The sequence below is a fragment of the Lissotriton vulgaris genome, unplaced genomic scaffold (genome assembly GCF_964263255.1).
Source record: "Lissotriton vulgaris unplaced genomic scaffold, aLisVul1.2 SCAFFOLD_1454, whole genome shotgun sequence".
In the NCBI taxonomy this organism is placed as follows: Eukaryota; Metazoa; Chordata; class Amphibia; order Caudata; family Salamandridae; genus Lissotriton; species Lissotriton vulgaris.
The window spans coordinates 535,790-563,682 of NW_028243495.1; positions in this window are offsets into that span (position 1 = coordinate 535,790).

Sequence of the window (27,893 nt, forward strand, 5' to 3'; positions counted from 1 at the left end):
CGGAGCAGATCCTGCCAAACGTCCTTTGCCCCGTCCGATCAGCGGACAACTCAGAAAGCCTGTGTCGGATGGCCTGCGTCCCCTTCGAGTGGGGAGGAGTGTCAGGAATGCTGAAGGTGACTGTCCGCGATGATGCCCCAGTGGACTGCCTCCTGGGGAACGACCTCGAAAGTTCCCCCTGGGCATCCGTCGAAAGAAGAGAGCACCTGGGGATGTTGGGCCTCACTGAATGGGCCTGCATAACGACCCGGTCCATGGCCGCCCACGCCATCTCCAGTCCGGAAGAACCCGAATGGCCAGAGCCTCCTCCCCCGATCGTCCCGGAGGGAGACGCCCTAAGTGCCAATCCCCCAGAACAAAACAGAGAAGAGCCCATGCAACTCCAGGACCTTCCAGAACTGGCCCAGTGGCGTCAGGAGGGTGGTCCCACCCAGGAACAATTCCGACAAGAACAGAAGACCTGTCCCTCCCTCGAGGGACTCAGGCAGCAAGCCCTCGCCCAGAGCGCAGGAGACACCGCGGGGGCACACTGGATTTATTGGGACAATGACCTGCTCTACAGCGAGCAAAGAATTGCGGAGCTGGGGGCCAGTCGGGTGCTGGTGGTGCCCCCCCGCTTCCGAAACTTCCTTTTGAACTTAGCGCACGATGTCCCTCTTGCTGGACACTTGGGACAAGACAAAACTTACAACCGCCTAGTAACACACTTTTACTGGCCCAAAATGCGAAATGATGTCTCCAACCACTGCCGGGCCTGCCCCACCTGCCAGGCCAGCGGAAAGAGCGGCCGAAAGATTAAAGCACCCTTGCAACCCTTTCCCGTTGTCACCACCCCGTTCGAACGGGTGGGAAAAGACATTGTGGGGCCCCTAGACCCCCGAACGGCCCAGGGGCACCGGTTCATCCTAGTCCTGGTGGACCACGCCACCCGGTACCCCAAGGCCATTCCTCTTCGGACTGTGACAGCACCCGTGGTAGGCCGAGCCCTGATGGGGATCTTCTCTCGAGTGGGCTTCCCCCGGGAGATCGTCAGCGACAGGGGCACGAACTTTATCTCAAAATACATGAGGTCTCTCTGGCAACAGTGTGGGGTCACCTACCGCTTCACGACCCCTTATCACCCACAAGGAAACGGACTGGTCGAGCGGTTTAACCGTACCCTCAAGGGAATGATCATGGGCCTGGAAGAACCCCTACGTCGCCAATGGGACGTGCTGCTCCCGTGCCTCCTCTTCGCCTATCGAGAAGTTCCCCAGAAATCCCTCGGCTTCAGCCCATTCGAGCTCCTGTACGGACACCCCGTCCGGGGCCCCCTCAGCCTGGTCAAGGAAGGATGGGAGATGGCCCCCCAGAAGACCCCTCCGGACGTGTACAAGTATCTCCTGACCCTCCGCAACCAGACCCGGCGATTCAGGGAACTCGCCAAAGCCAACCTTGAGGCCAGTCAGGAGGACATGAAGAAATGGTACGATCAACATGCCTCCTCCATCGAGTTCGAACCAGGCCAGCAAGTATGGGTGATGTCTCCAGTCGAACCTTGTGCCCTGCAAGACAAGTGGACAGGACCCTTCAAGGTGATAGAGCGCAAGGGCCCTGTCACCTACCTAATAGACATGGAGTCCCACCGGAACCCGCTCCGAGTCCTCCACGCAAACAGACTCAAACCCCACTTCGTACGCTCGGAGCTCAGCCTACTAATGGCAACAGATAGTGGGACAGAAGAAGACTCCGAGCCCCTCCCTGACCTACTGAGGACCCGTGAAAAAGATGGCTCCGTGGACGGGGTCAGACTCTCCGAGGCCTTGTCCCCGGAACAACACCAAGACTGCCGGGCTCTCCTGCTACAATTTTCGGATCTGTTCTCCCTCACCCCAGGGGTCACCCCCTGGTGCCTTCATGACGTGGACTCTGGGGATAGTCCGCCTATTCGACACAGGGCGTACCGAGTGCCTGACAGGGTGCGCACCTGCATCCAGGACGAAGTCTCCAAAATGCTGGCGCTAGGAGTGATCGAGCCCTCCGACAGCCCCTGGGCCAGCCCAGTCGTACTGGTCCCCAAAGCTGCCGCCCCGGGCGTCGCCCCCGAGCTCCGGTTCTGTGTAGACTATCCGGGCCTGAACGCTGTTACCCGAACCGACGCTCACCCCATCCCCCGGGCGGATGAGCTGATTGACCGCATGGGGGCCGCCCGCTACCTGAGCATCTTCGACCTAACAGCGGGCTACTGGCAGATCGGCCTCACCCCCAGAGCCCAAGAGCGATCCGCCTTCTCCACCCCGGATGGCCACTACCACTTCAACGTGATGCCATTCGGCATGAAAAACGCCCCAGCTACTTTCCAACGACTCGTGAACCAGGTATTGGCGGGCCTCGAAGAATTCAGCGCCGCCTACCTGGACGATATCGCTGTGTACAGTAGTCACTGGGCCGACCACCTTCACCACCTCCGAGAAGTCCTGCACGCCCTCCAGCGGGCCGGCCTCACCATCAAAACCAGCAAATGTCAGATCGGCCAGGGGTCCGTGACCTATCTCGGACACCAAGTGGGGAGCGGTCTTGTGGCCCCCCTTCAGCTCAAGATCGCTGCCATCCAGTCCTGGGATCCTCCTGTCACCCAAACCGAGGTCCGAGCCTTCCTAGGGCTCACCGGATACTACCGGCGGTTTGTAAAAAACTATGGCAGCATCGTGGGGCCCCTCACAGAACTCACCTCCAAGAAAAACCCCAAAACCGTCAACTGGACTCCGGACTGCCAAGCGGCCTTCGAGAAGTTGAAGGCCGCCATGTGCACCGCCCCTGTGCTCCAGGCCCCCGACTACAGCCGGGAATTCATCGTCCAGACGGACGCCTCCGACCATGGCGTTGGGGCAGTGCTCTCGCAACTCAAAGCTGAGGGAGTCGATCAACCAGTGGCCTTCATCAGCCGACGCCTGCTGGCCCGAGAGCAGCGCTGGAGCACCATCGAGCGGGAGGCCTTCGCAGTAGTATGGGCCCTCAAGAAGCTCCGGCCCTACCTCTTCGGTACCCATTTCAGGGTACAAACAGACCATAGACCCCTGCAATGGCTGATGCAGATGCGGGGGGAGAACCCAAAACTGTTGCGATGGTCCATCTCCCTGCAGGGGATGGACTTCACTGTGGAGCATCGCCCTGGCCAAGACCACGCCAACGCGGACAGCCTGTCACGCTTTTTCCGCCTCGGCGAGGAGAGTACCCAAGAAGATGGGTGACTCTCCCTGCCTTCAGCTGGGGGGGACGCATGTTGGACAGGCCTCGTGCACGGGCCGCTCCCTCCCCGCATAGGAAGACCCGAACACCGGCTCTCCCGGTGTCACCAGAAGAACCACCCCGACAACCCACAGAAGCCACCTGCAACCCGTCCCCAACGGGACGCCTGCTCCCGAACACCACGACATCGGCCGGCCCGGGCCACCTTCAGCAGCAATGCCCCGGCTCCGCCGCCATCTTGGACACTGCACCACGAGGCCGCGTGGCCTCAGCTCGACCCCAACCCAGCCCTGGCCAGGCCCCGACATCGAGGCACCACCATCCACCCAGGAGGTGAAGAGACCACTTGACAGGTCAATGGGAGAAAGGAGTGTCGATGGCTCTCCCCCGCCAGGTGCCGATCGCCCCCAGCCTCCCCGGGCGCTGGCTCCACCCCCCTGCTGGGTGTCTGGACTCCCTCATCCCGGACCTCCCGACCTCCAAGTGCGAGGGTCCGGACATCAAAGGAGACCAGACCTATAACTGGGGCAGCTCCAGAGCAGGAAGGCAGTTGTATCCTGGAGTCAAGAGACACCTTGAAGAACTCATCCCTGACGGACTGCTGGCGCTGCCGCAGCCCTGCCTTGTGAATCATCGATCCTGCCTGCTGGCGCTGCCGCGGCCCTCTGCAACCTACACCTTCGTCGGGACCTGCTGGCGCTGCCGCGGCCCATCCTTGTGAACCATTGTTCCTGCCTGCTGGCGCTGCCGCAGCCCTCTGCAACCTACACCTTCGTCGGGACCTGCTGGCGCTGCCGCGGCCCATCCTTGTGAACCATCGTTCCTGCGTGCTGGCGCTGCCGCGGCCCTCTGCAACCTACACCTTCGTCGGGACCTGCTGGCGCTGCCGCGGCCCATCCTTGTTAACCATCGCTCCTGCCTGCTGGCGCGGCCCTTCTCAAGTGAGACTTGTCATCCTAGCCTGCTGGCGCTGCCGCGGCCCGACCTTCCAGAACTCCGAGCTCGAGGATTGTGAGCTACCCATCTTGCCACCCCGTACCAGGCCGGTACCAAGACTGTCCCACTACCCTTTTCCCCCTCAGAGACTAGAATTGAGAGGACCCTCGTGTCCCGACCTCACTGTACCGTTGATACCTCTGCTTTAAGAATCGTATATAAAGAGTGTTGACCTCATCCTTGTGTGGTGTCCATCTGTGGGGGGGAAGTTACTTGTCTGTACGATCGCTGGAGACTGCCCTCAGCGGAGGCCTCTCCCCCTGTCCTCAGCCGACCCTCCAGGTCCCCGTCTAACAGGGGTGCTTACACCACCGTACACAGACTGCAAGTGCAGACCTGTGGTGTCAGTTTGGATGGCTAACCAGGGGTGGCACAATACATGCGGCAGTGCCTGGTAGGCCTCTGGGGTACCTATGCCCTGGGTACCTAAGGTACCGTATACAGGAATTCACAAGGGTAACCCAGTAACCAATCTGGGATGTACCTAAAGTACATGGTATAAATTTAGAGAGAGAACAGCTAGGCTGTGGTCATGATTAGCAGGGCCACAGCCAGTCTAAAGTAGAAAAACCAGTGAAACACAGCAAAAAGTGGGGGTAACCATAGGAAGCAGACCCTACTCTGTTACACAACCCCCTCCCCCAAACGCAGGGACATTAAACTAACCTTGACCAGTTGAGTCTTCGTGTTCTAAGTGGAAATATCTGGAGAGTCCATCTGCTTTGGCATGGTATTGTATTGTATTGTATTGTATATTTGTATAGCGCTTTACTGTCACCCCAAGGGCATCCTGGCGCTTGAGATCACTGTCAGCAACAGAACAACATCTTAAACTGCCCTAGGGAACAAGTGGGTCTTCAACGCTTTTTTAAATGGTAGAAAGTCCCTTTGACCCCGTAAAAGGAGTGGCAGAGAATTCCAGAGTTTAGCCGCTGCGACACTAAACGAGCGTCCACCCATCCTCACTCTCTGGAATCTCGGTACCACCACCAACCACGCAGAAGAAGCGCGCAAACATCGCGCGGACGAATACCATGAAAACATATTCTGCAGTGGGACCGGACCCTGTCCGTGCAAAGCCCTGAACACCAGGCAGGCGGCTTTGTACTGAACACGTAAATGGACCGGCAACCAATGTAAGTCCCGAAGAGCAGTGAGGAGGAGGAAGAGAGCAGGAGCGGAGGAGGAAGAGAGCAGGGGCGGAGAAGGAGGAGGAAGAGAGCAGGAGCAGAGGAGGAAGAGACCAGGAGCGGAGGAGGAAGAGAGCAGGAGCGGAGGAGGAAGAGAGTAGGAGCAGAGGAGGAAGAGACCAGGAGCGGAGGAGGAAGAGAGCAGGGGCGGAGGAGGAAGAGAGCTCTGGTGCTCATGATGAGAAGGAGGCGGAAGAGAGCAGGAGCAGAGGAGGAGGAAGAGAGCAGGAGCGGAGGAGGAAGAGAGCGGAGGAGGAATAGAGCAGGAGGGGAAGGAGGAAGAGAGCAGGAGTGGAGGAGGAAGAGAGCAGGAGTGGAGAAGGAAGAGATAAGGAGAAGAGGAGGAAGAGAGCAGGAGTGGAGGAGGAAGAGAGTAGGAGCAGAGGAGGAAGAGACCAGGAGCGGAGGAGGAAGAGAGCAGGGGCGGAGAAGGAGGCGGAAGAGAGCAGGAGCAGAGGAGGAGGAAGAGAGCAGGAGCAGAGGAGGAAGAGAGCAGGAGCGGAGGAGGAAGAGAGCAGGGGCGGAGAAGGAGGCGGAAGAGAGCAGGAGCGGAGGAGGAAGAGAGCAGGAGCGGAGGAGGAAGAGAGCAGGGGCGGAGAAGGAGGCGGAAGAGAGCATGAGCAGAGGAGGAGGAAGAGAGCAGGAGCAGAGGAGGAAGAGAGCAGGAGCGGAGGAGGAAGAGAGCAGGAGCGGAGGAGGAAGAGAGCAGGAGCAGAGGAGGAGGAAGAGAGCAGGAGCAGAGGAGGAAGAGATCAGGAGCGGAGGAGGAAGAGAGCAGGAGCGGAGGAGGAAGAGAGCAGGGGCGGAGAAGGAGGAGGAAGAGAGCAGGAGCGGAGGAGGAAGAGAGCAGGAGCGGAGGAGGAAGAGAGCAGGGGCGGAGAAGGAGGAGGAAGAGAGCAGGAGCAGAGGAGGAAGAGAGCAGGAGCGGAGGAGGAAGAGAGCAGGAGCGGAGGAGGAAGAGAGCAGGAGTGGAGGAGGAAGAGACCAGGAGCGGAGGAGGAAGAGACCAGGAGCGGAGGAGGAAGAGAGCAGGAGCAGAGGAGGAAGAGAGCAGGGGCGGAGAAGGAGGAGGAAGAGAGCAGGAGCAGAGGAGGAGGAAGAGAGCAGGAGCAGAGGAGGAAGAGAGCAGGGGCGGAGAAGGAGGAGGAAGAGAGCAGGAGCAGAGGAGGAAGAGACCAGGAGCGGAGGAGGAAGAGAGCAGGAGCGGAGGAGGAAGAGAGCAGGAGCGGAGGAGGAAGAGAGCAGGAGTGGAGGAGGAAGAGACCAGGAGCGGAGGAGGAAGAGAGCAGGAGCGGAGGAGGAAGAGAGCAGGGGCGGAGAAGGAGGAGGAAGAGAGCAGGAGCAGAGGAGGAAGAGACCAGGAGCGGAGGAGGAAGAGAGCAGGAGGGGAGGAGGAAGAGAGCAGGAGCGGAGGAGGAAGAGAGCAGGAGCGGAGGAGGAAGAGAGCAGGGGCGGAGAAGGAGGAGGAAGAGAGCAGGAGCAGAGGAGGAAGAGATCAGGAGCGGAGGAGGAAGAGAGCAGGAGCGGAGGAGGAAGAGAGCAGGGGCGGAGAAGGAGGAGGAAGAGAGCAGGAGCGGAGGAGGAAGAGAGCAGGAGCGGAGGAGGAAGAGAGCAGGAGCGGAGGAGGAAGAGAGCAGGGGCGGAGAAGGAGGAGGAAGAGAGCAGGAGCGGAGGAGGAAGAGAGCAGGAGCGGAGGAGGAAGAGAGCAGGAGCGGAGGAGGAAGAGAGCTCTGGTGCTCATGATGAGCTGAGCTCGTCATGACCTCGCCTGTTCTGTGGAACGCTCGCACGCTGGGCTGATTCCCCTGCTGTGCTGAACGTTCCATTGGAACAGGTGTGGCCATGACGAGCTCAGCTCGTCATGAGCACCGGAGCGCCGTAGATCATGACGAGCTGACCTTGTCATGAGCATGGGGGCGCAGTACGCGCCCCCAGCACAGCAGGGGAAACAGCCCCGCACGGAAGGGGTTAATGCATGTGCAAAAGTAGCATTATTTTTACTTGATTTGATATCAAAGAAGTTAACTTTCACCAGCGATGTCTATTTAAATTCGGGATGTAAACTGGTTTCTATGGCTAAAAGTGGCCTACAGTTATGTTACATTCTATCCTCATTGCATTTTCCTGTACCTTTAAATCCTGCATGTTTTTCTTTAAGTGTTCTTAGAACACTACTGTGTCCTTGCCTACAGGTCAGTTGCACTGTTCCTGTGGACCAAGAGACTGCTGTTCATGTTGCTGTGCTGCTTAATAAACCAACCTGCTTTCCCACCAGTTCCTGTGATTATTTAACAAAATTGGCGACGAGGGTGACCTTATACTGGTTGAAGAGCAGCACAGAGGTGGAGTTCATCGATTTTTTTTTTTTGAAAAAAAAAAAATGAAAACCTACAATCAAATCTTCTTTACTTCAAGAAGCATCTACGAAGATTGGCAAGAATTTAACCACCAGTAAGAAGAAAATCCGATTTGAAGAACTCCTACCAACGCAAACTTGATGATTTATCAACATTTTAAGGTAATTCTGATTGTTTACCTTTGAATTGACTCTGACTGGTGGATTGGCATTGGTGCGTGTGACAGACGCGAGACTGCATCAGCGCGAGTCCGCATCAGCTGTTGTGTGACACGAGCCCATCGACGCTCGAGATCCTGCTCGAGATTGCATTGTCTCGTTGTATGCGCGAAGTTGTCATCCGAGCCAGCTGTCCAGCTGAGGAGTCTCGCGCTACAAGAAGCAAAGACATTGGCAAAGGCGGATCAGCGCGTGATGACGTAATCACGCATCAATCCTAAGCGCGGCGGCCATTTTGGATTGGGATTGATTCAGGTCGCGTTTCCATAGCAACTGACCACCGTTTGTCTCAGTTTTTCTTTCCACTCGCGATTATTTCAAGCCCTGATCCAAGAAACGAGGATATTTTCAGAAAGAAACAACAGAGAGACAAAGACAGCTTCACCTTCTGGTATTACATATTATTGGTTCTTATTTTGGTTCTTACTCTGAAAGAAAACGCATGGGACAAGTTTTACATCAACAACTTAAAGAAGCCATATATAATATTTATTCTTGTGTTTTGACTTACCTGGGTGTTGATTCAGAGATCAATTACAGTTGTTTTATTTATTCTTTGACAAATTGGTTATTATTATTGTAGTTTAAATATTTTAAAAAGGAAAAAGCACTAGAATAGAGACCATGCAGTTTGACCCACCTGAAAAATTTTTGCAGAATAAGGGTGATCCACCCATTCCATGGACTCGTTGGAAAGAAGAATTCTTTAACTACATGAAGGCAATAGATGGAGAACGCATGGGTGCTGAGAGGAAGAAAAGTATTCTCTTACACTGTCTGGGTTCTGAGGGGCAAATGGTATTTAGGGCTTTACCCCCTATTCCGCCTGAGTTAGGTGAAGGAGAAGGTACTAATGTATATAAGGAGGCTCTTCTTAGAATTGAAAAACGTTTTAAACCAGTTTCAAATATAGCACTAAATAGGTATAAATTTTACACTCGGGCGCAACAAGAATCTGAATCGTTTGATGAATTTATGACTGCATTGAGATCCTTATCTACTCATTCTAATTTTGGTACCATTTGTGATGAGATGTTGAGAGATCAAATAATAGTCCATGTAAAAAACAAGAAAACGCAAGAACGCTTATGGGAATTAGGTGACCCAAAGTTATCTGAAGCAATGGCCATTGCGAAGTCTTTAGAACAGTCTGAGAAATGGATGCTCACTGTTCAAAAACATGTTACCAGTAAGACTGATTCCCATGATGAAATTTGTCTTATTAAACATAAAGAAGGACAAATAAATGATAGTCAACAAGCATTTCCCAATACCAATAGATTCAACAACACAAGTAATCTTAAGAGATATGGGAAAGCTATGATTTGTTATAAATGTGGTAGTAAAATGCATGTTGCCTCATATGCTGGATGCCCTGCTATTAACAAAGAGTGCAGAAAGTGTGGAAGGTTAGGACATTTCTCTACTGTTTGTAGAGATTCAAGGATGTCTGTGCAAGGTCCCAAGGATAAAGTTGCTGTTGTTACAGAAGGTCCTTCTAAAGCTTGCAGTTGTGCTTGTAGTGGTTTAGAGCATTGTGATTCACCTAATAAAGGTTTTGTAGTTTATTTGGCTGGAGAGATTTCGTTGATCGATGACAATGATCAGCTTATCAAAAAACCCATTTGTGAGATGTTTGTTTTGGGGGTCAGCCTCAACTTGATGGCTGATTCCGGTTCACCTTGGACCATTATTACCAAGGATTACTTTGAAGAACGGTTAAAACAGGTTCTGAATTTAAAAGACATTCTTCCTTCTGAGATTAGGGCAATTAGTTTCAATGGTACTATGGTAGCAATGTTAGGTCTTTTTCAAGTCAGAATTACTTTCAAATCCAGGACTGTTGATATTAAATTGTATATTGCAGTCAAAGGCGTGAATGTTGTTGGATGGAAGGATTTGTGGAAATTTGGCATCATTTTAAATCCTCGCGCAAAAGATCCTGTTATCTTAGGTGAAATTTTTGAAGATGATAACATTTCCGCCATTTCAAATGATGGAGGGACCGATATGATTAAAGGTGAATTTAAAGATGTTTTCTCTGACAAATTAGGTATGCTTAAAGACTTTTCTCACAAAATAAAACTGAAATCTGCTGCTGTTCCGGTTAGGCAAAAGCTGAGAGGTGTACCCATTAATGTGAGGGAAGATCTGAGGAAAATGTTAGATGATTTAGTGGCTGAGAATATCATTGAACCCATTGATTCTGCAGAATGGGTTTCCCCGATTGTTTTAGTCAGGAAACCGGACAAATCTTTGAGAATGTGTGTGGACCTCAGGGCACTCAATTTGGCAATTATTGTGGACTGTCATCCCCTTCCAAATATAAATGAGGTTGTTTCCATGTTGGAAGGTGCCAAGGTGTTCTCTACCCTGGATTTAAGATCGGCTTATCACCAGATCACACTTACTGATGAATCCAAGGGTCTAACAGCTTTTATTACTCCTCATGGTCTTTTTCAGTATAACAGAATGCCGTTTGGTTTAGCCTCAGCTGCCTCAGTTTTCCAAAGGGTCATGTACAACATTTTTAGGGATGTGGATCATTTTGTAAAATGTTTTCAAGATGACATTTTAATTTTTTCAGGTACTGTGGAGGACCATATTGGTCATTTACGATCTGTGTGTGAAAAGCTAAGGAATAGCGGTTTAACTTTAAAAGCCAGCAAGTGCAAGTTATTTCAATCTTCTGTTGAATATTTGGGACACACATTATCAGGTGATGGTGTAGTGCCGAAAAGATCAAATGTTGATGGCATTAGTAATGCCCCACCGCCAACTAATAAAGATCAGTCATTATCCTTCGCAGGAATGTGTGAATACTATAGTAAATTTGTAAATAATTTTGCCACCAAAATGGAGCCTCTGAGGAAGCTTTTGAGACATGGGAATTCGTTTGTTTGGGAAGGGGAACAACAGGTAGCTTTTGAACGCATTGTTGGACAGGCCACATGACGGGCCGCTCTCCCCCGGCTCGACCAAGCCCGAGCCAGTCATACAAGCACCACACACCACCATTGCACGTCCTACGTCCCCTCAGGGACACCTGCCCTCGAGCATGATAACCTCGTGGGTCCGATCCACGGCCGACCCACGCGCCCAGCCCGGGCCGCCATCTTGGACACTTCGCCACGAGGCCGCCTGGCCCCCGATCGACCTCAACCCTGGGCCTAGCCCGGCCTCAGACATTCCGGCACCACCCTCCACCCAGGAGGCGAGCGAGCTACTTGGCCAGTCAATGGGAGAAAGAGGTGTCGATGGTTCTCCCCCGGCCAGTGCCGCTCGCCCATCGCCTCCCTGGGCGCTGGCTCCACCCCCCTGCTGGGTGTCTGGACTCCCTCATCCCGGACCTCCCGACCTCCAAGTGCGAGGGTCCGGACATCAAAGCACGCCAGCCCTATAACTGGGGCAGCTCCAGAACAGGAAGGCAGTTGTATCTTGGAGTCGAGAGACGAAAGAAGAACTCATCCTGGACGAACTACTGGCGCTGCCGTAGCTCTGTCCTGTGCACCATCATCCTGCCTGTTGGCGCTGCCACAGCCGTCGTAACCTTCATCCTTCACCGTCGTCCGGATCTGCTGGCGAGGCCGCGGGCCGTTGTAACTGTCATCTGCATCGGGACCTGCTTGGCTTCTCCACGGCCCGTCGACCATCCTTCATCCATATCGGGACCTGCTTGGCTTCTCCACGGCCCGCCGACCACCCTTCATCCATCTCGGGACCTGCTTGGCTCCTCCACGGCCCGATCAGCAACCACGCCGAGCTCGAGGATTGAGAGCTATTGAACTCATTGGTAACTAAGACTGTCCCGCTACCCTTTTCCTCAACTAGAGATCAGAACCGAGGGGACCCCTGAGTCCAGACCTCCTTGTATTATATCAACGTAACCTAAGAAGTGCATATAAAGTCTCGTTAACCTTCAATCTTGTGTGGTGTCCGTCTGTGGGGGGGAAGTTACTTATCTGTACAGTCGTTGGAGACGGCTCTCCCTGGAGACCTCTCCCCGTAATCTCGGCCGACCCTCCCGGTCCGTCTAACATTGGTGGCCAGCGGCGCGATCCGAATCACCGCATAACGTACAGAGAGTAGCTCACCCCACAACGAACAACAATGTCGACTAAAGAGAGCGGATCAACTGAGAAGTTCCAAATGGAAAAGCTAGAGGAATACAGCCATCGTGAACTAAAACAGTTCTGCATCGAACTAGGTATCGCTACCACCGGACTAAGTACCAAGGACGATTTTAAGCATGCCCTAGAATCTTGGGCAGAGACCGGGGATGTCGAAGCCCCGGAGCAAAGCACCGCGAAAAAGACCAACACGGCCCCTGAAGAGCAAAGAACGGGTCTCTCGCAAGACGAGATCCAAGAAAGAGAAAAAGCCCGACTACACGAACTTGAAATGGCCCGACTCAAGATGGACATAGAACTCAAATTGGCCGAGCAAAAAATAAACTTAGAGCACCTTCGCCTCCGAGAAGAAAGAGAGGAGAAACAGAGGCAAAGGGAGCTCGAGGAAAAAAGACTAACGTACGAGCACGAGCGGAACCTAGCCGAGATCAACCTGCGCAAACAGAATAAAGAATTAGGGGTGCCCGACAGACCGTCCACCCCCGGGACCACGGACAAAAAAGTGCACATCCCCAAGGATGTGGTCCGAGAATATTTTCGAGAAGACGACATCCAGCAATGGTTTAAGGCATATGAAATCGCGATGACTGCGCACCGGATCGATAGAGCCGACTGGGGAGCCGGCCTATGGGGCAAATTCCTCAATGAGGGCCGCGATACTCTGTTACAGCTCCCAGACCACCAGATGACCTCCTACGACCATATGAAAGCGGCCCTCCTCACTCGCTATGGCCTCACGCCCGAGATGTACCGTCAGAGGTTCCGAGACTGCACACGCATTCCAGGTACAACTTGGGTGGACTATGTAACGTACTTCAGCCGAGCCTTCGAAGGCTGGATCAGAGGGAACAACGTCACGACCTACGAGCAGTTGTTCAATCTGATGGTATGGGAGCATCTGTCCAACAACTGCTTCATTGAACTACGCCAACACCTCCTCGACAGCAAGTTAACCGATCCCCGGCAGCTCGCAGCCGAAGCTGACCGGTGGGAGATCACCCGAGTGGGCCGGAATGGGTCCTACGAGCAGAACAGGAACAACAATGGTCACCACCGATCCAGAGGAGGAGGAGGGGGCCAAGGACGAGGAAGAGACAACACTCCGGCCGCCCCCACTACCAGCACCACCCCCCCGGCCAACCGGGGCAGCACCCCGGCGCGACCGGGATACAGAGCCAATGTTACATGTCACCGATGCCAACGAGTAGGCCACTATGCAAATGACCCAAGCTGCCCGCAGTATCCGAGCCCAAGACCCCGCCAGGTGGCCGCCGCGGCACTAGGGGAAGAACAGATCTCCGAGGAACCAGAAACAGACGAGCAAGAGTATCAAGGGTGGGAGCCAGCCGCCATGACTCTCGCGTGCTTAGGGGGAAGAGACATGGTCCCGCGGGTCCCCCTACCCGCTAACACCCAGAAGTACAGCCAATGGGTGAGCATCAATGGACAACGGGCCGAAGCCCTTCGAGACACCGGGGCCAGTGTGACAGCCGTCCGCTGTCATCTGGTGACCCCAGAACAATATCTACCGAACATTCTCTGCCCTGTACGATCAGCCGACAACTCGGAGAGTCTGTGTCGGATGGCCTGCGTCCCCTTTGAGTGGGGAGGGGTCTCCGGCATGTTGAAAGTAACGGTCCGAGACGACGCCCCCGTGGACTGCCTCCTCGGAAATGACCTGGAAAGCTCCCCGTGGGCAGCCGTGGAGCGAAAAGAACACTTGGGGATGTTGGGCGTCCCAGACTGGGCGTGCGTCACCACCCGGTCTATGGCCGCCCGTGCCAACCATCACCCGGAAGAACCAGAATGGCCGGCGCCTCCGCCTCCGGTCGCCCCCGCCGAGACCCCCGACCAGGGCATCCCCCTCGAACCTGCTCAACCTTCCGACCTTGCTAATCTCGACCAGTGGGCTCAAGAAGGGGGGCCCACACAAGAACAATTTCGTCAGGAGCAGAAGACCTGTCCCTCCCTTGAGGGACTCCGACAACAAGCGCTCGCCCAAAGCGCAGGGGATACCTCCGGAACTCATTGGGTCTACTGGGACAATGACCTACTGTACAGCGAGCAACGAATCGCCGAGCTGGGGGCCAACCGAGTACTAGTGGTGCCACTCCGCTTTAGAGACTTCCTGCTAAATCTGGCCCACGATGTCCCCCTGGCAGGGCACCTGGGACAAGATAAAACCTACAGCCGCCTAGTGACCCACTTCTTCTGGCCAAAAATGAGAAACGATGTGCACCAGCATTGCCGATCTTGCCCCACGTGCCAAGCCAGTGGGAAGAGCGGCCGCAAATTAAAGGCCCCCCTGCAACCCTTTCCCGTAGTCACGACCCCATTTGAGAGGGTCGGAATAGACATTGTGGGACCCCTAGACCCACGTACAAGACAAGGCCATCGCTTCATCCTAGTACTAGTGGACCACGCCACCCGCTACCCTGAGGCTATTCCTCTCCGGACCGTCACAGCCCCAGTGGTCGGCAGGGCCCTGATGGGGATCTTCTCCCGTGTGGGGTTCCCCCGAGAAGTCGTCAGTGACAGAGGCACGAACTTTATTTCCAAATACATGAAGTCCCTCTGGCAACAGTGTGGGGTCACCTACCGCTTCACGACCCCCTATCACCCCCAAGGAAACGGACTTGTTGAGCGGTTCAATCGCACTCTAAAAGGGATGATCGGGGGATTGGAAGAACCCCTCCGTCGCCAGTGGGACGTGCTGCTGCCGTGCCTCCTCTTCGCCTACCGGGAGGTCCCACAGAAGTCCCTAGGCTTCAGCCCATTCGAGCTGCTCTATGGGCACCCAGTACGGGGGCCACTCAGCCTGATCAAAGAAGGCTGGGAGTTGCCTCCGGCCAAGAGTCCTCCAGATGTCTTCCGGTACCTCCTCACCCTCCGCAACCAGTCCCAGCGGTTCAGAGACCTAGCGAAAGCCAACCTAGAGGCCAGTCAAGAGGACATGAAGAGATGGTATGACCAGAACGCCTCATCTATTGAATTCGAGCCGGGGCAACAGGTCTGGGTAATGTCCCCCACAGAACCGTGCGCTCTCCAAGACAAATGGACGGGACCCTTCAAAGTAATCGAGCGCAAGGGACCCGCCACCTATCTGATCGATATGGAGTCCGCCCGGAATCCGCTCCGAGTCCTCCACACCAACAGACTGAAACCCCACTTTGCACGAACAGAACTCAGCCTCTTGATGGCCACAGACAACGGGGTTGAGGACGACTCCGAGCCTCTCCCTGACCTCTTGCGGACCCAGGAGCAAGACGGCTCCGTGGGGGGGGTCCGACTCTCGGAGACCCTCTCCCAGGAACAACGCCAAGAGTGCCAAGCCCTCCTATCACGGTTTGCCAGCCTGTTCTCCCTCACCCCAGGTGTCACTTCCTGGTGTGTGCACGATGTGGACACCGGAGACAGCCCTCCTATCCGCCACCGGGCCTACCGCGTACCTGATCGGGTACGGGCCTGCATCCAGGCGGAAGTAACTAAGATGCTCACGCTCGGGGTCATCGAGCCCTCCGACAGTCCATGGGCCAGCCCGGTCGTACTGGTCCCCAAAGCAGCCGCCCCCGGAACCACACCCGAACTCCGGTTCTGTGTCGACTACCGGGGCCTGAATGAAGTCACCAGAACGGACGCACACCCCATCCCCCGGGCAGATGAACTGGTCGACCGAATGGGCGCTGCCCGCTACCTCAGCATCTTCGATCTAACGGCAGGATATTGGCAGATCGGCCTCACACCCCGAGCACAAGAACGTTCTGCCTTCTCCACCCCCGATGGCCACTATCACTTCACGGTCATGCCCTTCGGCATGAAAAATGCCCCAGCGACGTTCCAACGGCTCGTCAATCAGGTCCTGGCGGGGCTCGAAGAGTTCAGCGCCGCCTACCTGGACGACATCGCTGTGTACAGCCACCACTGGACCGAGCACCTCCACCACCTCCAAGCAGTGTTGCAAGCCCTTCAGCGAGCTGGCCTCACGATCAAGGCCAGCAAATGTCAAATTGGACAAGGGTCAGTGACCTACCTCGGACACCAAGTGGGAAGCGGTCTAGTGGCCCCTCTTCAACTGAAAATTGCCGCCATCCAGAACTGGCAACCCCCTAACACTCAAACTGAGGTGCGAGCCTTCCTGGGCCTCACGGGCTACTACCGAAGGTTCGTGAAAGACTATGGTACCCTCGTGGGGCCTCTCACCGAACTCACGTCGAAAAATCAGCCCAAGAAGGTGAACTGGACCCCAGAGTGTCAAGCGGCCTTCGAACAGCTAAAGGCCGCCATGTGTTCCGCTCCTGTACTCCAGGCCCCAGACTACAGCCGGGAGTTCGTCGTCCAGACGGATGCCTCCGACCAGGGCATTGGGGCGGTCCTGTCCCAGGTGAACACCGAAGGCCTTGATCAACCGGTGGCCTTCATCAGCCGGAGACTCCTACCACGGGAGCAACGCTGGAGCACCATAGAGAGGGAAGCCTTCGCTGTGGTATGGGCCCTCAAGAAGCTCCGACCCTACCTTTTTGGCACCCACTTCCGGGTGCAGACTGACCACCGACCCCTGCAGTGGTTGATGCATATGCGGGGGGAAAACCCAAAACTGCTACGCTGGTCCATCTCCTTGCAAGGTATGGACTTTACCGTTGAACACCGGCCTGGGTCTGACCACGCCAACGCGGATGGCCTGTCCCGGTTTTTCCGCCTCGACGAAGAGAGTCCCCAAGAGGATGGGTAACTCTCCCCGCCTTCAGCTGGGGGGGACGCATGTTGGACAGGCCACATGACGGGCCGCTCTCCCCCGGCTCGACCAAGCCCGAGCCAGTCATACAAGCACCACACACCACCATTGCACGTCCTACGTCCCCTCAGGGACACCTGCCCTCGAGCATGATAACCTCGTGGGTCCGATCCACGGCCGACCCACGCGCCCAGCCCGGGCCGCCATCTTGGACACTTCGCCACGAGGCCGCCTGGCCCCCGATCGACCTCAACCCTGGGCCTAGCCCGGCCTCAGACATTCCGGCACCACCCTCCACCCAGGAGGCGAGCGAGCTACTTGGCCAGTCAATGGGAGAAAGAGGTGTCGATGGTTCTCCCCCGGCCAGTGCCGCTCGCCCATCGCCTCCCTGGGCGCTGGCTCCACCCCCCTGCTGGGTGTCTGGACTCCCTCATCCCGGACCTCCCGACCTCCAAGTGCGAGGGTCCGGACATCAAAGCACGCCAGCCCTATAACTGGGGCAGCTCCAGAACAGGAAGGCAGTTGTATCTTGGAGTCGAGAGACGAAAGAAGAACTCATCCTGGACGAACTACTGGCGCTGCCGTAGCTCTGTCCTGTGCACCATCATCCTGCCTGTTGGCGCTGCCACAGCCGTCGTAACCTTCATCCTTCACCGTCGTCCGGATCTGCTGGCGAGGCCGCGGGCCGTTGTAACTGTCATCTGCATCGGGACCTGCTTGGCTTCTCCACGGCCCGTCGACCATCCTTCATCCATATCGGGACCTGCTTGGCTTCTCCACGGCCCGCCGACCACCCTTCATCCATCTCGGGACCTGCTTGGCTCCTCCACGGCCCGATCAGCAACCACGCCGAGCTCGAGGATTGAGAGCTATTGAACTCATTGGTAACTAAGACTGTCCCGCTACCCTTTTCCTCAACTAGAGATCAGAACCGAGGGGACCCCTGAGTCCAGACCTCCTTGTATTATATCAACGTAACCTAAGAAGTGCATATAAAGTCTCGTTAACCTTCAATCTTGTGTGGTGTCCGTCTGTGGGGGGGAAGTTACTTATCTGTACAGTCGTTGGAGACGGCTCTCCCTGGAGACCTCTCCCCGTAATCTCGGCCGACCCTCCCGGTCCGTCTAACACGCATCAAGTCTGATATTTTGCATGCTCCAACACTTAGACCTTTCTGTTTGAATAAGTTGTGTGTCATCACGGTGGATGCCAGTTTGTATGGTCTTGGGTCTGTTTTGTCTCAAAAGGCTGGCAAAGATGAGTGGAATGTGTGTTTTGCGTCCCGTACTCTCAATGATACGGAACGTAGATATGCGTTCATTGAAAAAGAGCTTTTAGCTTGTGTGTGGGCTATCGAGCACTTTAGGAATTTCATTTGGGGAAATAAGTTTGTGCTCAGAACTGATCACAAACCATTAGTTAACATTTTGTCCCCAGGTGGAGGTTGGAATGCCACGCCTCGCATTTCCAGACTTATCTCACGACTCCAAGAATACTCTTTCACTCCGGAGTATGTCCCGGGAAAAAAAAATGTGGTGGCAGACTTCTTGTCTCGTCATCCATCTCCGGTTTCTGAGTGCAAGAGTCTGAATGACACTGATGTGGTCACTTGTTTGCAGGATGTGCTATCTACCGATTTCAATGAGATTTCTGAAGACTTATGGAAAACTGCTGATGTACAAGATCTCACTTTACAAAATATTAAAAAATTCATTCAAGAAGGTTGGCCTGATAAAAAATTGTTAAAGGAAGATTTTATGCCATTTTTTAATATCTCAACTGAGCTTGAGTTGGAGAATGATTTGGTTTTTAAATCTGGTAAATGTGTTCCACCTTTTGATATACAGAACCTGATTCTAGATCTTGCACATAAAACACATCCAGGTATGTCGGCCATGAAAAGATTGATTAGGAATTATTTCTGGTGGCCATCGTTGGATCGTTTGGTTGAACACAAGGTCAGAGAGTGTTCTGTGTGTGTAGGAAATGACAAAATGTTGAAAGTTAATGTTCCTCCATTGAAGACGACCCCTTGGCCCTCTTTGCCTTGGAAAAAACTTGCCTTTGACATTTCTGGCCCTTTTAGGTGTCTTCCTTCTGATTCCCGATATGCTCTTGTGCTAATGGATTACCACTCAAAATGGCCAGAAGTTAAATTTGTTTCTTCTACTTCCACCAATGTTGTCATAGAATTTTTCAAGGAAGTTTTTTCTAGAGAGGGTTGTCCGTCCATTTTGGTCACGGATAATGGCGTGCAACTTACCTCTCTAGAAATGGAGACTTTTCTCAAATTACATTCCATCAAGCACAACACTGTTTCCTTCTATGAACCACATGAAAATGGTCTTGTGGAGCGTTTTAATAGAGTTTTAAAAGGATTTATATCTGAAGTCTGCAAGTCTGGGTCAGATTGGAAGACTTCTTTAAGAGAAAGGTTGTGGTGTTACAGAATTACCCCTCATTCAACCACTGAAGTCAGCCCTTTTCGTTTGCTTAAAGGACGTGATCCTGCTTCTACCATTTGTCCTTGGTGGTTCAGGGATAAATGTCTCAACAAGTCCTTTTCACAAGACTTGGTTGAGCAAGCATCTCAGAAAGTTGAGAACAAACAATCAAAAAGCAAACTGTGGTATGACAAAAAGTGGAACGTTAAGTCTCCTGATTTTTCTGTGGGAGATGTGGTAAGGATCAAGAGACCTGGTATTCTTTCAAAAGGTTCTGATAAGTTTGGTAAGCCAATGAAACTGGTAAAAGTTTTTAGTAATAGTGTCATTACCCAGGATGGCAGACTATGGAACTTTAAGCGGGTTGCAAAGTGTCCCACTCCGCAACAAACTTCCATTTCCGCCGTTCCCAAGCCTACCAGCAGTTCCATTGCTTCAAGGGTAAAGTTATCTAACCGTCCTAGATCGCTTCCTGTGAAATTTCATGTTTATGCTTCTTAACCTTTTATCTTTCTTTTTACGAAAGGGAGATGTGTTACATTTTATCCTCATTGCATTTTCCTGTACCTTTAAATCCTGCATGTTTTTCTTTAAGTGTTCTTAGAACACTACTGTGTCTTGCCTACAGGTCAGTTGCACTGTTCCTGTGGACCAAGAGACTGCTGTTCATGTTGCTGTGCTGCTTAATAAACCAACCTGCTTTCCCACCAGTTCCTGTGATTATTTAACAAGTTAGTTGTTGATTTCACGCTGTATTTCGAAGCACATACATAAAAGTGCTCAAATGCCCGTTTTATAAGTCTGGGAATTGAAGTGTCTGCTAGCTCTGCTAACCAGATACCTTGCAGGGAAAGGATGATATGAGTAGAACCAGAGGCGCAACTAGAGCCAAATTTCGGGGGGGGGGGGAGGGGAGGAAAAAAATTCGGGGGGGGGGGCCTGAACCTTTAATCAGTAGGCAGAGTGGAGCTGCAGGGGCTCTTAGAAGGGGTGAAACTACAGCAAGGCCTAATTAACTTTCAAACGGTCTTTCAAAGACCTGTGAAACGTTCGGGTGCGGCTCTGTGTGTGCCCGGGATCTGTCTCATCCCGGGCTGCCACACACGAGGGGGGGGGGCTGAAGCCCGGTGACTCCAATGGGTGTTGCGCGCCTGAGTAGAACACATTCATTTAATGTACCGCCACAGAGACTTTTTTCTTTGAAGGTAAGAACCCCTTCAGTGCCATCCACTCTGGCAGCCCCCCCCAAGCTCAGGCTGATGCAGGGTGAGGCCTCCGTTGTCATGACCGCGGCTGAGAATCAGGGGTGAAGGGGACTCTCCCAGGTTCAGCATAACAAAGGCCCGAGAGCCTGAGCCTCCCAGCTCCATCTCGGCCTGCTTCACACCCTGGCAGCAGGAAGTGTCCACAAGGCCGCAAGATACTCAAGGCAAAGCCGCGCACTACGGGAATGCAGCTGTGTGGAGAGGAGGTCGAAGAGAGCTGATGCCTCAGGCTGATGGCGCCGTCAGTAGGAGCAGCTAGTGCGCAAACCGCGCTCTCCATAAACTGCAGCAGCGCCTCGTCTAAGACACGCCAGTGTCATCCAATGTGCGTACGGGAGGCCCAGCCTTACTGGGAAGTGTCTGCACTAAATATGAAATTGTAACTGGCTTGCTGACAAATGATATCTTCTATAGCGCACGGCTACCCCGAGGGGTGTCCCGGCGCTTTGGCAAAGAGAACTGAGGAAGAAAACACAACACCGCTACTCGCAGAGGCCGCAGGAGATCATACAGAAAAAAGCCAGGTCTTCAACTCCTTTCTAAAAGAAAGGAGACCGTTGGCCTTCCTCAAGGAGACAGGAAGCTCATTCCAACCACGTGAAGCCAAATATCGGGAGGAGCGACCACCAACTCGGGCCCGTCTAATAGGCGGGACATCGGCTTTGGCCAGCAAAGCCGACCGTAGGGTCCTCCTTGGCGCATAGAGGGTCTTTGTCATCCTCCTGAACCAATAATGCTAAAATACCAATACTGCGTCTAGAATATACATTGCAATATTCCCTTCGGTATTCCTAAGTCTTCAATTAAATCAGATTCAATATTTCTATATCAATGGTTTTACATTAAAATAGGCTCAATTACCAGAGTTTCATGAAATGCGCGGAGTATCTACAAAGGTTGACCCAAGCACATTAGGTCATTACAGTTTAACAACTCATACATATCCACAAGTGTTTGTTGAACCTTACATTTATCAAATCACCTTTACAATTATGTTCTAACATAAGTATAATAAGGTGTTTTATGAATGAAAATGTATTAGTTTATCATATGTTTAATACTCCTTTATAAGCAGGAGATTCTAGTCAGAAAACATCTGTTCACACCTGGTGACAAAAGTTTGTCCTGCATCATCACTTGTTTGGTAGCGCTGCGAAGAACTGGCAGGAGTGCAGCGCCAGCGATGCCAAGTGTTGACGTTGCTTCATGAAATGTGATGCACCCCAGCTGAGGCGAGTGAGAGGGTGTGACATTGTGCAACAAACTTGCTCAAGGGGGTTTACCTTCGGAGGAGAGCAGCGCGTCTCTGCCTCTGTGCTCAGGACACAGACGGGCATCGCCGCCACCCAGACCGCATGGCCCTGCCCGCAGTCACGGTCACCTGGAGCGGGGCTCCGAGGCCTACGAAGGGCAGGGGCTGGCAGATGTGGAGAGAGGCTAGCCTTCTCTATGTCTCTTTGTAAGATACTGGCTTTTCACGGATTATTGCCTGCCGTTCCCAAGCCAATGTGGGCTTCATTGTCTTTCTGTGATGTCATTTCCTATATAGATCGTCCATATAAGGACGGATTGACAAGAGAGAGAGATTGATATGTCCCAATACATTTGATGCCCTATTTTTTGTCACATTTATTTTCCCTTTGCTTTTCTTTGTGGCCCTGTTTCTTGCTCCCCTTTTCCTGCGTCGAGACCCCCTGGAGTCCTTGTTTTTGAAGGTTGCTGCCTGCTTATGAAGGTGTGGATTTCTCCTCCTTTTGGGACAGTGTTAAGGAGGCCCTTGACACCTTTCACGTGTTTGTTAAATGTGCAGGGCAGCCCATGGCTTCTGGCAGGAGACCTTTCCTAAGTCCTTCCCAAAGGTCACTTGAGCGCCTTTCGCAGCCTCCAGTCCTTGGCAGGGGCGTGGACCGCATGCCCCGCTTCCGTTGCATAAGCTGCCCACGGCCAGGCAAAGGGAATGCGCCTGGATCCATGTTTGGCACCAGCGCCCCCGTCTGTGCAGGAGAGTGAGTCAAGTGCATCACCTTTGGGGGTTCCTGCTTCTGTGGCTAATGACAGAAATTGCACCAGTTTCTGAAGCCCTCTTTCAAGTCCCACCAAGGACTCCTGTCTTTTTTGCAGTAATGTAGCGCGCGATCTAAGAAAACACTGTGTAATCATTCAAGGAGGAACCTGGCTTTCTGGTGCTCCTTGGGGTCATGCCCCCCAAAGCTGTACGCCAAGGTCTTTGGAATATGGAGGACCCTGGGCTGCTCCTTTTCTCTTGATTTATGAAGAAATCATTCAAATTTAGGAGATCTGACCTGAAGTCCAGAGCAGCTCTGTAACTTCCATCCTGGCAATACACCATAATTGAACGAACATATTTTTACAATTCCGTTTTGTCAAATTGCAGTCCTTGCTTTTCCTTCCTCTTTCAGCAGCTCGGGGGCTGTTCTTTTGATGTGTGAATGTTGAGTGCAGCCTTGAGCATAGATCCTCCCAGCATCCATCCTCCATTCCTGGTCTCGACACGTCACTCTTAAGAGTGCAGTCTGCTCTTCGTCTTGGTAAGAGGATTCGGAACTCTGTCCAACTTATAGACCTTACTAATGAGTAGGTTTCATTGCTTCTTAATGCAATTTGTAAAACCCGCTCTTCCCTGAAGGAACCTCCATTGGTTTGTTTCACAAATTAGAATGTTTGTGTAGAAATGCAGGCACGCATATTAGTACTTCGACTTCTGAATGACAGTTATTAATGTCACCACCTCCCTCATGATGTCACAAATGGATCCATCAAACAGGCTTTCAATGACAGGACTCCCGAGAAGAATTCAAAGGACAACAGAAAGGAGACTCCTACACACGCATCTAGGAGACCCCAGCTCCCCCCTCGCACGCCCACCATGCTGCAATCATGAATCACACATGGTCTAAGGGCCCAACACAGGGATCATCGAAAAAAGCACCTCCCGATTAACCAGGAGAAGACCAGGAGTCCAGATATTCATTTTTGGGAAGTTCCACCAAAAGAAAACAGCCCAATGGCGCCCAGGCGCTCTGCAAATTAAAACACGCACACATTATACCTACCTGGGCATCAGGGGCAAAATCAACAGTCCAGCTGAAACATAAGAAGCAAGGGGCAAGCATTATTCACAGTTTGAAACGCCTAACCCATCTTGAAAGTTCTAACAGCAAAGCCTGCTCCCTCTCTTTACTATGGTCTTTTCGTCTGTCCCGGCGCCTTCAATAAGCTCCTCGTGAACCTCCAAATCTCCGCCTACAAGAAGGTGCCAGCTCTCCCACGAAAGGCCAGGAGAGCCAGGGTACGGCTGGAGCTGGGACTCATCTGCCCTGGACATCACTTGCTCAGGGCACATATGAAAACACTACTCTGTGTGCCTCTGCATCCTCACTGAAAGCTCAAATCAAAACAATGTTTGAAGCGGGCGGCTCTCCATGGCGGGCACAGTTGGCAGCAGCTATAAGGAGCGGGCGGCTCTCCATGGCGGGCACAGTTGGCAGCAGCTATAAGGAGCGGGCGGCTCTCCATGGCGGGCACAGTTGGTAGCAGCTATAAGGAGCGGGCGGCTCTCCATGGCAGGCACAGTTGGCAGCAGCTATAAGGAGCGGGCGGTTCTCCATGGCAGGCACAGTTGGCAGCAGCTATAAGGAGCGGGCGGCTCTCCATGGCGGGCACAGTTGGCAGCAGCTATAAGGAGCGGGCGGCTCTCCATGGCGGGTACAGTTGGCAGCAGCTATAAGGAGCGGGCGGCTCTCCATGGCGATCACAGTTGGCAGCAGCTATAAAGAGCGGGCGGCTCTCCATGGCGGGCACAGTTGGCAGCAGCTATAAGGAGCGGGCGGCTCTCCATGGCGGGCACAGTAGGCAGCAGCTATAAGGAGCGGGCGGCTCTCCATGGCGGGCACAGTTGGCAGCAGGTATAAGGAGCGGGCGGCTCTCCATGGCGGGCACAGTTGGCAGCAGCTATAAGGCGCGGGCGGCTCTCCATGGCAGGCACAGTTGGCAGCAGCTATAAGGAGCGGGCGGCTCTCCATGGCAGGCACAGTTGGCAGCAGCTATAAGGAGCGGGCGGTTCTCCATGGCAGGCACAGTTGGTAGCAGCTATAAGGAGCGGGCGGCTCTCCATGGCAGGCACAGTTGGCAGCAGCTATAAGGAGCGGGCGGTTCTCCATGGCAGGCACAGTTGGCAGCAGCTATAAGGAGCGGGCGGCTCTCCATGGCGGGCACAGTTGGCAGCAGCTATAAGGAGCGGGCGGCTCTCCATGGCGGGTACAGTTGGCAGCAGCTATAAGGAGCGGGCGGCTCTCCATGGCGATCACAGTTGGCAGCAGCTATAAAGAGCGGGCGGCTCTCCATGGCGGGCACAGTTGGCAGCAGCTATAAGGAGCGGGCGGCTCTCCATGGCGGGCACAGTAGGCAGCAGCTATAAGGAGCGGGCGGCTCTCCATGGCGGGCACAGTTGGCAGCAGCTATAAGGCGCGGGCGGCTCTCCATGGCAGGCACAGTTGGCAGCAGCTATAAGGAGCGGGCGGCTCTCCATGGCAGGCACAGTTGGCAGCAGCTATAAGGAACGGGCGGCTCTCCATGGCAGGCACAGTTGGCAGCAGCTATAAGGAGCGGGCGGTTCTCCATGGCAGGCACAGTTGGCAGCAGCTATAAGGAGCGGGCGGCTCTCCATGGCAGGCACAGTTGGCAGCAGCTATAAGGAGCGGGCGGCTCTCCATGGCAGGCACAAGTGGCAGCAGCTATAAGGAGCGGGCGGCTCTCCATGGCAGGCACAGTTGGCAGCAGCTATAAGGAGCGGGCGGTTCTCCATGGCAGGCACAGTTGGCAGCAGCTATAAGGAGCAGGCGGCTCTCCATGGCGGGCACAGTTGGCAGCAGCTATAAGGAGCGGGCGGCTCTCCATGGCAGGCACAGTTGGCAGCAGCTATAAGGAGCGGGCGGCTCTCCATGGCGGGCACAGTTGGCAGCAGCTATAAGGAGCGGGCGGCTCTCCATGGCATGCACAGTTGGCAGCAGCTATAAGGAGCGGGCGGCTCTCCATGGCGGGCACAGTCGGCAGCAGCTATAAGGAGCGGGCGGTTCTCCATGGCGGGCACAGTTGGCAGCAGCTATAAGGAGCGGGCGGCTCTCCATGGCGGGCACAGTTGGCAGCAGCTATAAGGAGCGGGCGGCTCTCCATGGCGGGCACAGTTGGCAGCAGCTATAAGGAGCGGGCGGCTCTCCATGGCGGGCACAGTTGGCAGCAGCTATAAGGAGCGGGCGGCTCTCCATGGCGGGCACAGTTGGCAGCAGCTATAAGGCGCGGGCTGCTCTCCATGGCAGGCACAGTTGGCAGCAGCTATAAGGCGCGGGCGGCTCTCCATGGCGGGCACAGTTGGCAGCAGCTATAAGGAGCGGGCGGCTCTCCATGGCAGGCACAGTTGGCAGCAGCTATAAGGAGCGGACGGCTCTCCATGGCAGGCACAGTTGGCAGCAGCTATAAGGAGCGGGCGGCTCTCCATGGCAGGCACAGTTGGCAGCAGCTATAAGGCGCGGACGGCTCTCCATGGCAGGCACAGTTGGCAGCAGCTATAAGGAGCGGGCGGCTCTCCATGGCAGGCACAGTTGGAAGCAGCTATAAGGCGCGGGCGGCTCTCCATGGCAGGCAGAGTTGGCAGCAGCTATAAGGAGCGGGCGGCTCTCCATGGCAGGCACAGTTGGCAGCAGCTATAAGGAGCGGGCGGCTCTCCATGGCAGGCAAAGTTGGCAGCAGCTATAAGGAGCGGGCGGCTCTTCATGGCAGGCACAGTTGGCAGCAGCTATAAGGAGCGGGCGGCTCTCCATGGCAGGCACAGTTGGTAGCAGCTATAAGGCGCGGGCGGCTCTCCATGGCAGGCACAGTTGGCAGCAGCTATAAGGAGCGGGCGGCTCTCCATGGCAGGCACAGTTGGCTTTGGCTTGACGCGTTGGCCCAGTCACTTGCCAGCTGGCTTGTGGCCCCTGTGCCGACGAAAACCTAAAACCGACTTGCGATTCTTGTTGTTCAAGACTTGCCCCAGCTTCTCTGAAAAGGAGCACCCGCTCTGACCCTCCTGGTCCGAGTGAGAAGCAATCTTTTGGTACTGCATGGATTGCTCTTGCCAAGTGTTGTTTGCTCCAATCTTGAAGCCGACTGTGCCGACGGTGAGAGCCTGCGTGGGACAGATCGTGACCCGCTCCTGGACGTCACAGATACCCCAGAGCCCACGTGACAGCGGAGAGAAGCTCCTCCACAACCACCTGATTGCGCCCGACATTGCCTGGTTCCGCCCTGGTTCCACCCTGGTCACTGCTGAGTGACCCAAACTCTGTCCCCTCTGCTTTCAGGTACTTTTCTACTCTGATCCATCTTGGATCACACCGGACACTTCTCCTTCACATCGCCTACAGCATCTTCACCTCCAAGCACCAAGAGCCTGTGTGTCAAAACCCGACGCCACTTCGACCCTATGCACCCGCTTCCTGTGGGTGATGTAACATTGCAACGCCAGTGTTCCCATACTGGTACACTCCTCTAGGGTCTGTGTCTAAAGTTTTGTTCCTCTAGGTTCAGCGGAAGTGTCCTTAAACTCTATTTGTGTAACTTTTGCTCACCTTTCACTTTAAGTGCTGCACCCGAATCCCGCGGGCTTTTCCCGACTTCAGAATTGCTTGTTCCGACTGCTCCCAGCGATTCCCTAGGCCAGGCCCTAGACCTAACCACTGTTCGACTGTTATCTCTTATACCACTTTTTTAATATATGGTTTGAGTGGCCACCCGCCCTCATCCATAACTGTGCAACTTTGTATGTTATACTGTGCTTTTGATTTAACGCTTGTGCCCCTTTGCTCATAAAGAGTACTGGGGATTAATTTAGTAATAAATACATATATTTTTATAATATATACTTGTGTGGTGTCCTTTCATTTGATATTACAGGACTGTGATTGGTAAAACAGCTCGCTTAACACGACCTCTTGAGTTAAGCCTTTAAGGCTGCTTAGTCCATGCTACCCCTAGGATAGCTTGTCTAATAAGGTTGACTTACAACCTGACACCATAAGGGATTGTTTGGACTGATACAAGGTGGTTCCAGAATTGGAAACATCATATATCAGGCCAACTTCTCACAGTCAGCCTTATTCCGTTTTATACCCCCTAGTTAAGTTTTGCCCAGGATTGCAACTCCTCTAGTTTTCGTAGTCTGGGAGGAGCAGGCCAAGATCTCAAACCCTTTGAGGTTCAGCCAGTGTCTTTTCCCCCATGGTAAGTGTGTCTCCTGTAGGCATAATATGTCCAGCCTTGTTGATCTTACAAACTG